This window comes from Salminus brasiliensis, chromosome 9 (genome assembly GCF_030463535.1).
Source record: "Salminus brasiliensis chromosome 9, fSalBra1.hap2, whole genome shotgun sequence".
NCBI lineage: Eukaryota > Metazoa > Chordata > Actinopteri > Characiformes > Bryconidae > Salminus > Salminus brasiliensis.
The window spans coordinates 38,996,902-39,011,008 of record NC_132886.1 but is presented as its reverse complement, the minus strand read 5'-3'; the positions used below and the strand labels follow the sequence as shown (position 1 = coordinate 39,011,008).

Genomic DNA, 14,107 nt, shown 5'->3' with positions numbered 1-14,107 from the left:
TTGTCCTCAAACATCTGAAGAAAATCAGCCTTTTGTCCAGCTGGATTTTAACTCCCAATATTTCAAAAGACGTTATTTAAACATGCAAGCAACCATTGCAGCTTTTGAATAGTTGAGCTGATTCTCAGCTCCAATCAGCCAGAACATTAAAACCACCTGGCTAGAATCCTGTTGCCCCCCTGCCCATCCAAATACAGCCCCCACAAGAACTGTGAGGGTGTCCTCTGGACCAAGACCAAGAAGTCAGAAGTTAGCAGCAGATCCTGTATGTCGTAAGCCTTGGGTGCCCAAGGCCAATCCATCGGTTGCCCTTTTTTGAAGCACTTTTGGTACTTCGGTACTGACCACTGCACACCGGAAACCCCCCCACAAGACCTGCCTGATGTTTGGGAGATGTTCCAACCCAGTCGTCTAGATGGTCAACACAGTTCGGCTCTTGTCAAACCATCAAAACACCTCCATCACCTTCAGGAACTGCTTAATATATCCCAACTATATATTATATATCCATTCATCCATTAATCAATCAACGTTATTCTCTTTACTTCATGACACGTGTCCAACCAATGCCTGAAGAACCCTTGAGGAACCTTCTTTTTAAGGGTGAATGAGGGATTATTTTATAGGAATTGAGCCTGTTGAACCTCGTTTTCCACGTCTGGGTTGGAATAGTTTGGTGATAAATTCGATTAGACACAAATGTTCCTCTGTAGTCGTTCAGCTCAGACATGTCTGATCTTCTTCTTCTAGTTTTCCTACAGAATAACACACAGGAGTCCATCGCCCAAGAAAGACAGACTACTATTATTACTTCTGCCACTTTTTAAATCACTGAAAAGCCAATTTCACACACCAAACACTTTTGGTACTTCGGTACTGACCACTGCACACCAGAAACCCCCCCACAAGACCTGCCTGACGTTTGGGAGATGTTCCAACCCAGTCGTCTAGATGGTCATCACAGTTCGGCTCTTGTCAAACCATCAAAACACCTCCATCACCTTCAGGAACTGCTTAATATATCCCAACTCTTCACAGACGCCACTGGAACCAGATCATCAATCCATCCATCCATCCATCAATCAATCAACGTTATTCTCTTTACTTCATGACACGTGTCCAACCAACGCCTTTTTCTGAAGAACCCTTGAGGAACCTTCTTTTTAAGGGTGAATGAGGGATTATTTTATAGGAATTGAGCCTGTTGAACCTCGTTTTCCACGTCTGGGTTGGAATAGTTTGGCGATAAATTCGATTAGACACAAATGTTCCTCTGTAGTCGTTCAGCTCAGACATGTCTGATCTTCTTCTTCTAGTTTTCCTACAGAATAACACACAGGAGTCCATCGCCCAAGAAAGACAGACTACCATTATTACTTCTGCCACTTTTTAAATCACTGAAAAGCCAATTTCACCCACCAACCTTCACACACCAGCCTGGCTGACCACTACACTGGTCTTCAGTGGGACTCCAGGGGTAAACACAGAGCCTCAGGACTGCCTCAGGACTGCCTCACCAACCCACGACCTGCAGAGCACCGCTCAGACCCGCCTTTATTAAGGGTTATAACACTTTACTGAGCTTAATAACTTCATTATAAAGAGAAGGTGTGCTTTAAAGAGGCTGAAGTCTCTCAGGAAGCCTCTGACCTGCTCTCGTCCCCCGAGCACCCACCGAGCTCAACCTGAGAAGGTGGGAAAGTTGAGTTACCTCAGGACTCCGGACTGAAACGGGGCTTTTCGCTGCATAATGCTGAAGCTGGAGCCCAAAAACGCTGAAAACGACCATTATAAACCTTCAAAACTGAGAGGAAATGGATACAAACCAGGATATTAGTGCTGAAAACAGCGAGCAGCAGCGGGTAAACTCCGGCTCCAGCGGTCAGTCAGCCTGCAGAGCAGACCGTCTCTCTCTCTCTCGCTCAACTCCGCTCTCTTTCAGTGTCTCTCTCTCTCTCTCTCTCTCTCTCTCTCTCTCGTTACGGCGACGTGTCTCTCCGCCTGCCCGCGGCGTGGCCCCCCGCTGCAGTCCCCGGCCCCTCGGTATTCCTCTCCGGCTCCAGTCTGGAGGTTTCCTCGCCTCTAATCCGAGCTCACTCTTCCTCAGCAGCCGCACGAGCACACACTAATCCTCACACTCCTCCGAGCCAGCGTCGCCTTTACGACCCTTTCGGTGCCTTTACGTTAGCCGCTGGTTACTAGGTGACGGAGGTTTGGCCCCGCCTTCTCGCAAAACCACGCCCCGTTCACAAACCACGCCCATTTGTGATCATCGTACACATTTACGTTTGCATATGGATTGCAGCGGATTATAGAGTCGCCTGGGGTCGTTTATTATTTATTTAATTAATTAGCATTTTTATTTTTAGTCAATTAAGTTTTTTTAACGTGACAACTACATTTTATTTTGTAATCAATATTTTACATAAAAATAAAAATAAATAAATATTCAGGCAAGTAAATTAACGTATTAACGAGTTTTATACAATTTGTTAATTTTTATATTTATGTGGTAAATCATTTGCATATAAAATATCTTTAATTTTGTTAAAAATATTTAGATTTAACTAAAACAAAAGGATGTGTGTAACAAGAAATAATCCAAAACTGAACTGATGTATATCTTCCTTTCTATCTTTATATGAAAATTAAATATTGGCTAGACAGCATAAAGACAGTGGAAATCGCAATTAACACAGAGCAGAGGGGAAAAAACACCTTACTAATATACAGAAATACATAATAAATAAAATAGGATATCGTTCTATTTTTATTTTTTTAATATGAATAATAAACAAATAAATAAATAAAATAAATAAAATGCAGGAGGTGGTGACGTGGTGACACACACTACATGTATAGGAAGTGTGAGAAATGTACACTCCCAGCTTTCAGGGAAAGGAAAAGCAGTAAAGTGTGCAGGCCAGGGCACACACCAACCCTCACCCTCACATTCATGTGCAGGGCAGGGCGCCTCCAGGCCCAGGTCCTGCTTTAGACAAGTGGGAGTGTACAGTGATATAAGCAGGGATCAGAAATGTTGAATAAATGTCTGCGTGCTCATTAACCACTTTAAAATATTACATAATAATAATAATAATATTTGTATAAATGTCTATAGAAATCATGTAGAACTCCATCAGATTCACTCCAGCCACGACGGCCCATCACTGTCCCGCTGTTTTTTGTAGGATGGCGGCCTCTAGTGGTGGTCGCTGGGCAATTCACTTAAATGAATAGATTTTGGGCTCTTTCCAGGTTTATTTGCATATTTACAGAAGATTATAGTATGTATTACTTATGTAGTATAGCAAATATATACCTTATAGAATATCAAACAAGTCACGTGACTTTTTAAATAAGGCTAGGCTACTTTGCTCAAACCGAGTCCACTGACATCCAGTGAGTTTGACCTATTGAAGCAGGTATTTACTGGCATCAGTGGCCTCATGTTCGAGGTCATGGTGAAAGAGGTGTGGGGGTCATCTAGTTTGGTGCTCAGGTTGGGACAAAGTCGTTGGATCCTGCTGGCCAAGCCGAGTTTTGATCTTTTAAGGGTGTCCCGACTGCACAGGTCCAGCCCCAGGGCCGATTCAACAATGGTTAAGTTGGGGGGCAACGCTCATCCAAAACTAGCATTTTCACACTAGCATTTTTTTCTGCTTCCAAGTCCATTTGCAATGAAGCCCCTCTTTAACCTCATCTATGCCCTCGAACCCTGACCATTAACAGCACAACACATCCAGGAGCGCAGTCCATGACAGTTAACGCCACCCACTGTTCAGGCCCTGGGAGGGCAATGTGAGGCCATTAGAGCGAGCCTTTGTACCTGGGGCCACGGCCGTTACTCTGATGGCGCAGATGGACGCAGGCAGGAATGATGAGGAGGTCATCACATTACTGAGGCCATTAGGATGGCCAGGCATGATGGAGCAGAGTCCATTACAACAATGCGGTCAGACTTTTAGTCTGCAGGACAAACCATCGACAATTCCACTGGCCACTTTATTAGAAACACTTACCTCACGACTCTTCTGACCTTTGTGGTGGACAGTTAGAGACCAGAGCCCATCTGTTGTCACAGAGTTTCTGCTGATCGTCCTCGGTGGTCAGTTCTGACCAGTTCTGCATATTTTGCTGGGCTAACGACATGAGATCCTTGGTCAGTTTCTGATCAAGACGAACGCCGCTGACCTGATGCGACCCATAAAAACAGGGCTGTTCATTTACGCGTGGAGACGTCTCAGATCAGACAGAGAAGATTACACTGAGAACTGAGATCCAGGTGAGTCGCTAAGACCCAAAAGGATGGCTTTTTTTAATAGAACCTCTTGCCCAATTAGAATTGAGGTTCTTCTGCGCATTCACCTTCTAAAGTGGGCCCAGAGTAGATACTTGAGGAACACCATTAGCACCTACCAAACTTTGAGTCCTATGCAATAGTCAGCGGGCAGAGGTAGATATCCCCACATATATGAGTGACTCAGTGGACTAGGGCTCCCTACTATTATCCGAGGATCGCTGGGTCGAACCCCGGGTTGCCATTAGCAACCGCTAAGAGTCAGAGAGCGCACAATTGGCCTTGCTCTGCCAGAAGTGGGTTGATGGCACTTCCTTGCCCACATCACAGGTCAGCACAGGCATCTGTTAGTTGTCATACTGCAGCTGGGAGGCCAAGAGCGCTGGCTACCTAGCGTTGCTTCATCAGTTTGAGAAGACATGTGCTAGTCTTCATCCTCCTAGTGATCGGGGGAGTTCATGTGAACAGGGATTGGGTCGTTTTTGGGTAGAAAATAGGATAAAATTAATCAAACAAACCAAAAAAAATGACTGTATAAACTTTTAGATACTATATAACTTTAAAAAAGGATAAAGGATAAAGGTGCACGTATTCGTCACTGTACAGTGTGGACTGTACAGCGAAATGTGTCCTCCGCATTTAACCCATCTGGTAGTGAACACACACTCACACACACACACCCAGAGCGGTGGGCAGCCAACTCCAGCGCCCGGGGAGCAGAGAGGGTAAAGGGCCTTGCTCAAGGGCCCAACAGTGGCAGCTTGCCAAGTAGATGCATTTCTAGCTTTGCACGTCCTTAACGTTGTTATATAATCTACATACGTAAAGCTGTTGGATACAATAACGTAAACTGAAATGTAGAAGTAAATGTATTATTTACAATTTGTGTCATTGTGTTTGTATTCATTATTATTTTTCTATTTCCATTTCAAGTGAAGGATGTGATGTTTTTAGTGTCCACTAGAGGGCGTAATTAGCTTACATTTTGCTGCTGGCCCTGCAGCACTGCTCTACCTAATCTACATGAATCCCTATATAACTCTATCTATGTTTTAATGGGCAATCTACTTCCACTTTTAAAAACAGGCCCAGAGGAGCTACCATTAGCTTTTACCTTGATATTATACTTTACCATGCAGTAGAGCATAAAGGTCAGGTGATGTTCAATACAAGGTATTCATTCCCAGCATCTGGTTTCAGTGTGTAGTGCATCCAGACTAAGAACCAAAAGAATGACTTCTTATCAGAATTGAAGTGCTGTTGTGCATTCATCATCTAAAGTGGGCCCAGAATAGATACTTGAGGAACACCACCTCAGGCCAGGTGTTTTCGAAGTCCAGAGGTTCATACCAAAAAGGAGAGACAACAAAATCCGACGCTTAATAAAATTTTAAATCCTCTCACGCTTGCTGTTGCTCTGAGCCCAATTAGTGTCATTTCAGATATTTGTAGTCCATCTGATGCTCTACGCCAAGACAGAAAGCTCTCCCAGCTCATTTAATAAACATCCTCTCTGAGCTGCTTCGCTCTGCCTGCCCTCTCAGCACGTCAAAACCCAAGATTTTACACTTGTAAACAACGTTTACTCAGATACCGGCTGTGCTTGAGTGACATCCAGCCAGTGAGTGGCTTAGGTTAGCTTCAGCACATAGAACTGATTAGCCTTTCGCTACTTGGAACAGAATATCTTCACATGAACATCAAAAGAAGTCATTAGTAGTGCTCTAGAAGGTGTCAGTTGAGTGCATACGCTGTTGTTTGATGTATAAACAGTAAGTACGTGACTTTGTTTGGGGACAAAAATGCCCACGTTTGGTTTACAGCCGATTTACCACCCTGTTATTTTGTCTCGGAATGAAATGCTGATTTTCCTTTCATGATGAGTTTTTGCGAAGTTTGCCTTTAGTGGCTGGTTTACATCACCATGATGGCTCACGGTAGCCACATACTATTAGCATAGCCTACCTAGCTTAGCATAGCTCAATCTACAGAGTAGTGTTGCTGTCCTCTCTGGGTTCTCCAGGTGTCCAGGAGGCACAATGTTGTAGAGACTGTAGCTGGCTGGCACCCTGTTAGCCTCACCTTTCCTAAAAGCATACTGGTTAAAGTAGAAGATCCTCTGGGAACTTTTGGAGGTTCTTCAGTTTGAAACTGTGGTGCTTTGAGGAACCTTCAAGGAGAGGTTTTTCAGCTACATTTTCAAATAGAAGAACCTCCAAAAGTTCCTTGAGCATCTTCTACTTTTCACAGTGTAGCCATTGCGATTAGCCTCTGGGCTTTGGCTAGTGCGCTAGTATGTACATTTTTGAGGGGGTAAGTAAAACGAGTCAAGACTGTCATGTAACAGTTTTAAGGTTCTGGAACACAACCAAAGAAAATACAGTTTTCTGTTGTAGGACGCCCCTCCAGAACAAAAAGAATGGCTTACAACGTCTAGCCCAATTAGAATTAGAAGAGTTCTGTTGTGCCTTCTAAAGTGGGCCCAGAGTAGATACTTGAGGAACACCATTAGCACTTCCCTAACTTTCAGTACTATGCCAAGGTCAGCGAGCGACGGTAGATGTCACGGAACATGGTCAGTGAACGTTGACGGAAGAAAAGGTTCGGTTAAGCCGGGAATTCAAGGACAGAATGTGAGAAATGATAGTACAGTGCTAAACTCACAGCCATCGCCATGTCTTTTTAGTGTGGAGGTGCGACAGTGATCAACCCTGCTCTCTTTATCTAGATGTATCTACCCGCAATGGTATGAAAGGTCCGCTAACCTGATCAACCTTAAAGAAAAATACCGCCCTACAGGTCATATGAACAGATACACAACCACAGCCTCTCACCTCATCAGTGAATGCTGGTTCTTTCCAACATTCGCTCACAGCCAAATGCCATAGCCATTCACTGCAAGCGCTGCATGACAGGCATGTTGTTAAGGTGACCACACTGTACTGTCCTGGTATTTGTGCTGGAACACGTCGTCTTTGCTTGGCTTTTGGTTAAGAGGTAAAATTCACCTGTTTTTTCTTCTAAATCAAGCTGAAGAGATTGTAGCTGGCTGGCCGGCCCTTTTAGCCTCACCGCTCTGGAGGTACACTGTGTAAGACCTTCGAGGAACATTTGGAGGTTCTTAAGTTTGAAACTGTGGAGGAATCTCTTAAGGTGCTTTAAGGAACCTTCAAGGATCCTTGTTCTTTTTAAAAAAAGGTTCCTCTGAGCACCTTAAGAGATTCCTTCACAGTTGTTATTCTATATGAATAAACTGCTTGATTTGAGACACTGTTTTACGACAGCTTTGAAATTGTGGGGTGGAGGGGTACATAAGAGTTGTTGTAAGGCAAAATAGTCCCTCAGGAAAGCTTACTGTGTTCAGATTTGCCACTATTTCACCCTGATTAACATTCCATATAAAACTCAGAACACGCATGGTGGTGATGGTGGCGTCTCTGGTGGGTTTGGACAGTAACTAAAATTCGTATTTGTGTTTGTGTAGTCATGGACAGCCCTGGTTCCCTTCACCACCACGGTACAGAAATCAGAATTTTCCCCTCCCCAATCTGGTTCTGCCAATTAACCCAACCGTTCGTAGCTCCCCGTAGCACTAGCAAAGCTCCCGACACAGAGGGTAAGGACTTTACACATATCTTCTATGATACATGCAATGCCAGCCACCGCCTCTTTCCAACTGCTGCCAATGCCAAAGTACTGGGTCACCAGCTTCACCACACCAGCTACCAGACGTCTGGGCCTGCCAACTTCAGCATGGCCGATTGTGCTCTCTCAGACTCCGGCTGCTGATGGCAAAGCGGCATGGCTCAGGATTCAAACTCTCGACCTCTGGGCAATAGTTTGTGCATCCGACCGCTGAGCCACTCAGAGCCCTCTGAGTGATGTTGTTTACATCTCAAGCACTTTTGGATTATACAGAAAATTTGAAAATGGGTGGACTTTCCCTTACTTGAAAGGCTTCCATTTATCTCCATGTTTTAAGCTTGTAAAGCAAAGGCCCTTTAGAAAGGCCCTTAGATGAGAGCTGACAGGTGTGTTGGACAGCTTCATGGCACCTGATGGCCACAAGAGAAAAAAAAAAAAGTGCTTTAGCTGTTTGGTTGCTTGTCATCATTCTACGGATTCCTATTGACTTAAATGTCGCCCTCCGAGCCAATAGGAGTGAAACAGAGCTTTGATGTTTCTTCCCACACTTATTCAAAGCTGCCGGAGATTACAAGCAGCGCACCTGAAACCACCTCCAGGCCCTGAAGACGGTTCATTTGTTTTAATTTAAACGATACACCTTTAGCTTGAGGTCTCCATTCCAAAGGCTGAGTGATGCTGCCTTGCCATCAGCAGCCAGAGCCTGAGAGAGCATAGTAGGCCTTGTTCTCTCCGGGTAGGTAGATGGCTCGTTCTCTCTCTCTCTTCACATCACTTCAGTACGATGTTGGCAGGCACGGGCATGTGCTAGCCGATGCCCGGTGACGGTGTATTGTCAGTAGTTTGAAAAGAGGCGGCGACTGGTTGGGCATGTGCTGGAGGAGGCATGTGTCAGTCCTCAGCCTCCCAGTGTTGGGAGCACACTGCCTTCACCCGTGTAATATTGCTAATGTCACTGGCAGCAACACAACTCAAAAGCTTCACAGTTGGCAAGGTGTTCTCTTCATGAAAGGCAGCTACGGTTTCCTTATTATGACTCTTCCATGAAAACCCACTTGAGCAAGCAACACTGCACAGTGGAACAGTGCACCACTGCTCTTGATTTAGCTTAATTATCATGCAGGTTCTTGGCGGTCATACACCAATTTCAAATTGCCTGTCCGACCAGCAAACGAGCAGTTTCCTATGAGAGATTTCTTGGTGTACCAGATGTCATCTTGACCTCCACAGTTCCCCTGAACTGCCATTTCTTAAATACCTCTTAATCAAACAGTAAGTTTGAGTAAGTTTGAGCCTAGCTTACGAACCCGTCTATATTACCCCAATATATACTATAACTTTGTAAAAATGCACAAATAAAAATCAACTGTAGACTGGAAAAGCTAAGCGTTATCGACCCCATCATCAAGAGGCCACAGGCTCCATCCCTAGAGATGCCACAGCCATCCGTGTCTGGGAGTCCCAAAGAGCATTACTGGCCTCTCTCTCTTTCTGGGTGGGTAGGATGGCTCTACATCTCCCCAATCACCCAGCCTGGGCGATGCTACCCAGTGCGGCCTTCGGTTAGCTGATGTAAGAGAATTAGCAGTTAGTGTTCTCCTCCAAGCGTGTTCAGTGTTGCGTTAACAGCAGTTACCTAAAAAATGCAATGGGGCTTCTGTGGAAGGTCTGTGGAAGCACGTGCTAGCCTTTACCCTACCAGCACCGGTAACATCACATGATAGGGGCTTTCTAAGCCAGTGGGAAAATTGCCAAAAGCTACTCGAACCAGCTGTCAAACAAACTGTCAACAGACACTGGTCAGACCAGTGCAGCAGCAGCAGGGCGAACTAGCTGGAATTCCCGAAACGAGAGCTGAAATCACTTTCAAACCACAGGAGGTAGAGGCCTAACTCTGAGGCCCAACTACACACCTGAGGACAGGTAAATACGGTATACAGCACATTACATATATACCTGCTTCACTGGTCTGTCTAGCATTAATCAATGATCAACCAACTTATATGGATGATCTGACACATATAAATATGACAATTACACAGAAATAGAAGGAGCTGGGAAGGGGAGGGATGCCCCCTATTTCACAGCACTGTATAGTGACATGGACAATGGTAACTCTAGACCTCCTGGGAGACAGCAGTGCATTAGCTACTGATGGTTTTCCGTGCACCACCGGGACCGTTATTCCTCGGAGACCCCAGCTAGTCTAGCCGAGGCTCTAGTTGCCATGGCTTGCAAACAGTGAGGCCCAGTGCCAAGAGACAATAAGCTAAAGGCTGTAGGCTGGCTGGCTGGCTGGCAGGCAGGCAGGCAGTCGCTGCTGATTACTCTGCTAAGAACATGACATCATCCTGAGGTCCAGAAGTAATCCACAACCCCTCCCAATCAAACAGAACACACACAGACAGACAAATGAGGGCACACAGGCCCATTAGAAGACCTGGGGGAACTCCATATAAGATGCCAATTTACTCTCCCTTCTTTTCTATTGTCTTCAAACGTACGAAAGGCCTCATTTCCTACCATCTACCGACCATCATCCAGCCTCTATCCAGCCTCCGCAGGTCTTTATTGCTACTGTGCCTTTAAGACCTATGGTGTATGCAGGCAGTTTGGGTGGTTGCAAACAAGGAAGCTGATTTTTTTAGATACTTCCTGGGCAAGGATTGCTAATGCTAACAAAGTTTACATAGAAAAACAATTATATGAACCTTTTATGGTAATTCTCTTCAGTGGACGATGGGTGATCGATTTTACTCCCAAAGCAATAGCATGCAAATCAGCCAATAGCTCAGACAAATAGCTTTGCATATCATTTGCATAACATCCCAGGCAATTAAGACCTTCGTACAGCACAGTGTACAGTATTTACCTGTCCTCAGGCGTGTAGTTGGGCCTCAGAGTTAGGCCTCTACCTCCTGTGTATTGGAAGTGATTGCAATTCTCGTTTCGGGAGATCCAGTGCTGTGCTTTCGTGCTAAGGCTGCACTGATTGTTGGCATGAGTAAACAACGGTTTAGCAACAGATCGGCAGGATCTAGTTCGCCCTGCCGCTGCTGCACTGATCTGACCAGTGTCTGTTGACAGTTTGTTTGACAGCTGGTTAGATTAGATTTTGGAAATTTTCTGAATTCCACCCACTAGCTAGGAAGCCCCTATCATGTGATGTTACCGGTGCTGGTATGGTGAAGGCTAGCACATGCTTCCACAGACCTTCCACAGAAGCTCCAACAGACACTGGTCAAACCAGTGCAGCAGCAGGGCGATCAGAACTTTAGCTGCCATCCAAAGACAAACTACAAAACCACAATGTTACTAAACCATTGCTGCTTACATCAACCAAACACAGAGCCTGAGAGGTAGACATCTAATGGATCTGTATTTAAACCACGGGTCTGAGCTCCACCGTCCATAAAACAATCATTCCCATTTTGGCCATGAAGAAGGTTTGCAGGGCAAGGAGTGGCTTCTGCAGTAAAGTCAGAGGTTATTCAATTAAACTCCATCCCATTCAGTTCAATACAATTAAACTCCAATCCATTCAAGGCAAGTTCATTCAATCCAACTGAGTTAAATTCAAGACCGGTCAGGTCCATTTAATCCAGTTCAGTTCCGTTTAGTTCAGTTCAGTTCAGTTCAGTTCAGTTCAGTTCAGTTCCGTTTAGTTCAGCTCAGTTCAGTTCAGTTCCGTTCAGGTCAGTTCAGTTCAGTTCAGTTCAGTCCCGTTTAGTTCAGTTTAGTTCAGTTCAGTTCAGGTCAGTTCAGCTCAGTTCAGTTCAGTCCCGTTTAGTTCAGTTTAGTTCAGTTCAGTTCAGGTCAGTTCAGTTCAGTTCAGTTCAGTCCCGTTTAGTTCAGCTCAGTTCAGTTCAGGTTGTCAAGTCAAGTGCATTTAATCCAACTGAGTTCAATTCAAGGCAGGTCAGATCAGGTAACGTCACGTCAATCAAATTCAGTTAAATTCAGGTCAGGTCAGATCAGGTCAGGTCAGTTCCATCCAATTCACCTTACTGGCTTCACACCTAGTGTCCTTACCCTCCTAGTGTCGGGAGCATTGCTAGTGCTAAGGGGAGCTACGAGCAGGTGGGTTCACTGGCAGAACCAAACTGGGAGAACAGAGAACAGAAATTCAGTTTTTTTTCTGGACAGTGAAAATGCACCATTTTATTCACCAGTTCAACTTCTGGTGAACTTTCAGAGCCGACATGAACTCTCTCCACCTAGTTCACAGCTGTCTTTGGTGACAACCGAGATGATGGATCAGCAGCTGGACCTTTTTTAGCAGAGGCTGAAAGGATTACTTGTCTTTGTCCTCTGTGACGCTCTGAAAGCAGCTCGGACCGAGTTCCTTTTGGTTTCTTTAGATTATTTAAGACTCACCTTCTGTTTACATGCTTTCTTAATCTCACACTCCAATCTCGAGGCACAATTCTCAGAACTGCTGGTATTCAGAGAGTTAAACACACACACTTAGCACAATATAGAAAACCAGTCAACCGCTACAGCGCTGTACAAGCCCTCAAACAATACATGCTAAATAGCTCATTCACAACTGGACTGGCGACATAGTGCGGCTGACAGTCACAAAGGTTTTGGAAATTAGGCATGGGAATATAATGACAGTCTTCATCATAATATTTTAGAATTGAAAAAACAAATCTTGTAATGTGATTTTAATACTTGCCTCATCGCTGTCACGCAAACAAATATCTGTATCTCTGGAATGGCAGCTTTACAGGTGGTATTGGTGGTAATTACTAAAATATTGCTAGTTGGGTGCTCTGCTGGTATGTCTGGGGGTACTTAGGCTTTAAGGTGGCTTTAAGATGCACCAGATGGTTGCTAGGGTACTGCTGGGTGGTTGCTATGGTATCTTTGGCAGATGCTGTGGTATTGGAAGTGATTACTAGAGCATTACTAGAGTGATTACTGGTGGTTTGCTAGGCTTTAAGGTGGCTTTAAGGTGCTCCAGATGGTTGCTATGGTATCTTTGGCAGATACTGTGGTATTGGTTGTGATGAATAGAGTATTGTTAGTTGGGTGCTCTGTTAGTATCTCAGGTGGGTTGCAAGGCTTTAAGTTGCTCCAGATAGTTGCTAGGGCACTGTTGGGTGGTTGCTATGGTATCTTTGGCAGATGCTGTGGTATTGGTGGTTAATATGAGAGTATTGCTAGTTGGGTGCTCTGCTGGTATGTCTGGATGTACCTAGGCTTTAAGGTGGCTTTAGGATGCGCCAAATGGCTGTTAGGGTACTGTTGGGTGGTTGCTATGGTATCTTTGGCAGATGCTGTGGTATTGGTGGTAATTTTGATAGTATTGCTAGTTGGGTGCTCTGCTGGTATCTCTGGTGGTTTGCAAGGCTTTAAGGTGCTCCGGACGGTTGCTAGGGCACTGCTAGGAGGTTGCTATGGTATTTTTGGCAGATGCTGTAGTAGTGAAGGTGATTACTAGAGTATTATTAGTTGGTTGCTCTGGTTTAATCTTAGGAGGTTGATAAAGTGGTTCTATGAGGTTGCTATGTTGTTGTCGGTGGTTGCTGGGGTATTGCTTCTGCTCAACCATTGATGAACTATTTAACAGGAAAATAATGGACTTGCACTCAATAAATGAGCTACAGCTACAGTTAACCTCCAGAAGACAATGCTAGCTTAAAGGCTGAAGAATTGTCAGCTATTCAGAAATTTGAATAGGAGTTTCCGAGTGCCTCTCTATAGTGAACTATATACAGCCCTATATTCAACATGGAGACAATGTGCAGTACAGTGCACGGCAAACAATACAGAGTATAATTCTATACCATGGATCAGATTTGGTGGGCTGGGGACTGAGAACCATAGATGCAGATTCTTATTGAGGTCAGTGTAGCTTTGTGCTCCCCAGAGTAGGTCTTTAAATAACAGCGGAACCAGCAGCTCGGAGTGGTTTCACGTTTCTTCAAGTTAAAGAGGTCTGAATTGGTTCATCAGACCTCCGAAAGTGATCCACAGGCAAGAACTAAGAGCTGAACACCACAAGCATTTCTGGCTTTGTCAAGCCTGCAATAATAAGTACCCGACCCTCGCCCTCATTTGCTGAAATTGACTGTTCCAAGTGTACCACCCCCTCGCACAGCTATCGGATTCGAGCCTTTGACATACAACTCGTAACGTACAACCCACACCTCA

General features: G+C 44.8%; 1 protein-coding gene across 1 annotated transcript in view; it reads right to left on the bottom strand.

Annotated features, from left to right (window-relative positions):
- The window catches only part of dipk2aa (divergent protein kinase domain 2Aa), a 28,685-nt gene extending 26,508 nt beyond the window's left edge, over nt 1–2,177 (bottom strand). Inside the window, exon 1 of the mRNA XM_072688357.1 lies at nt 1,827–2,177. The gene's annotated coding sequence lies outside the window, so the exon portion shown is untranslated. The remainder of the gene's footprint in view (nt 1–1,826) is intronic.
- Between the last annotated feature and the right edge of the window lie 11,930 nt (nt 2,178–14,107).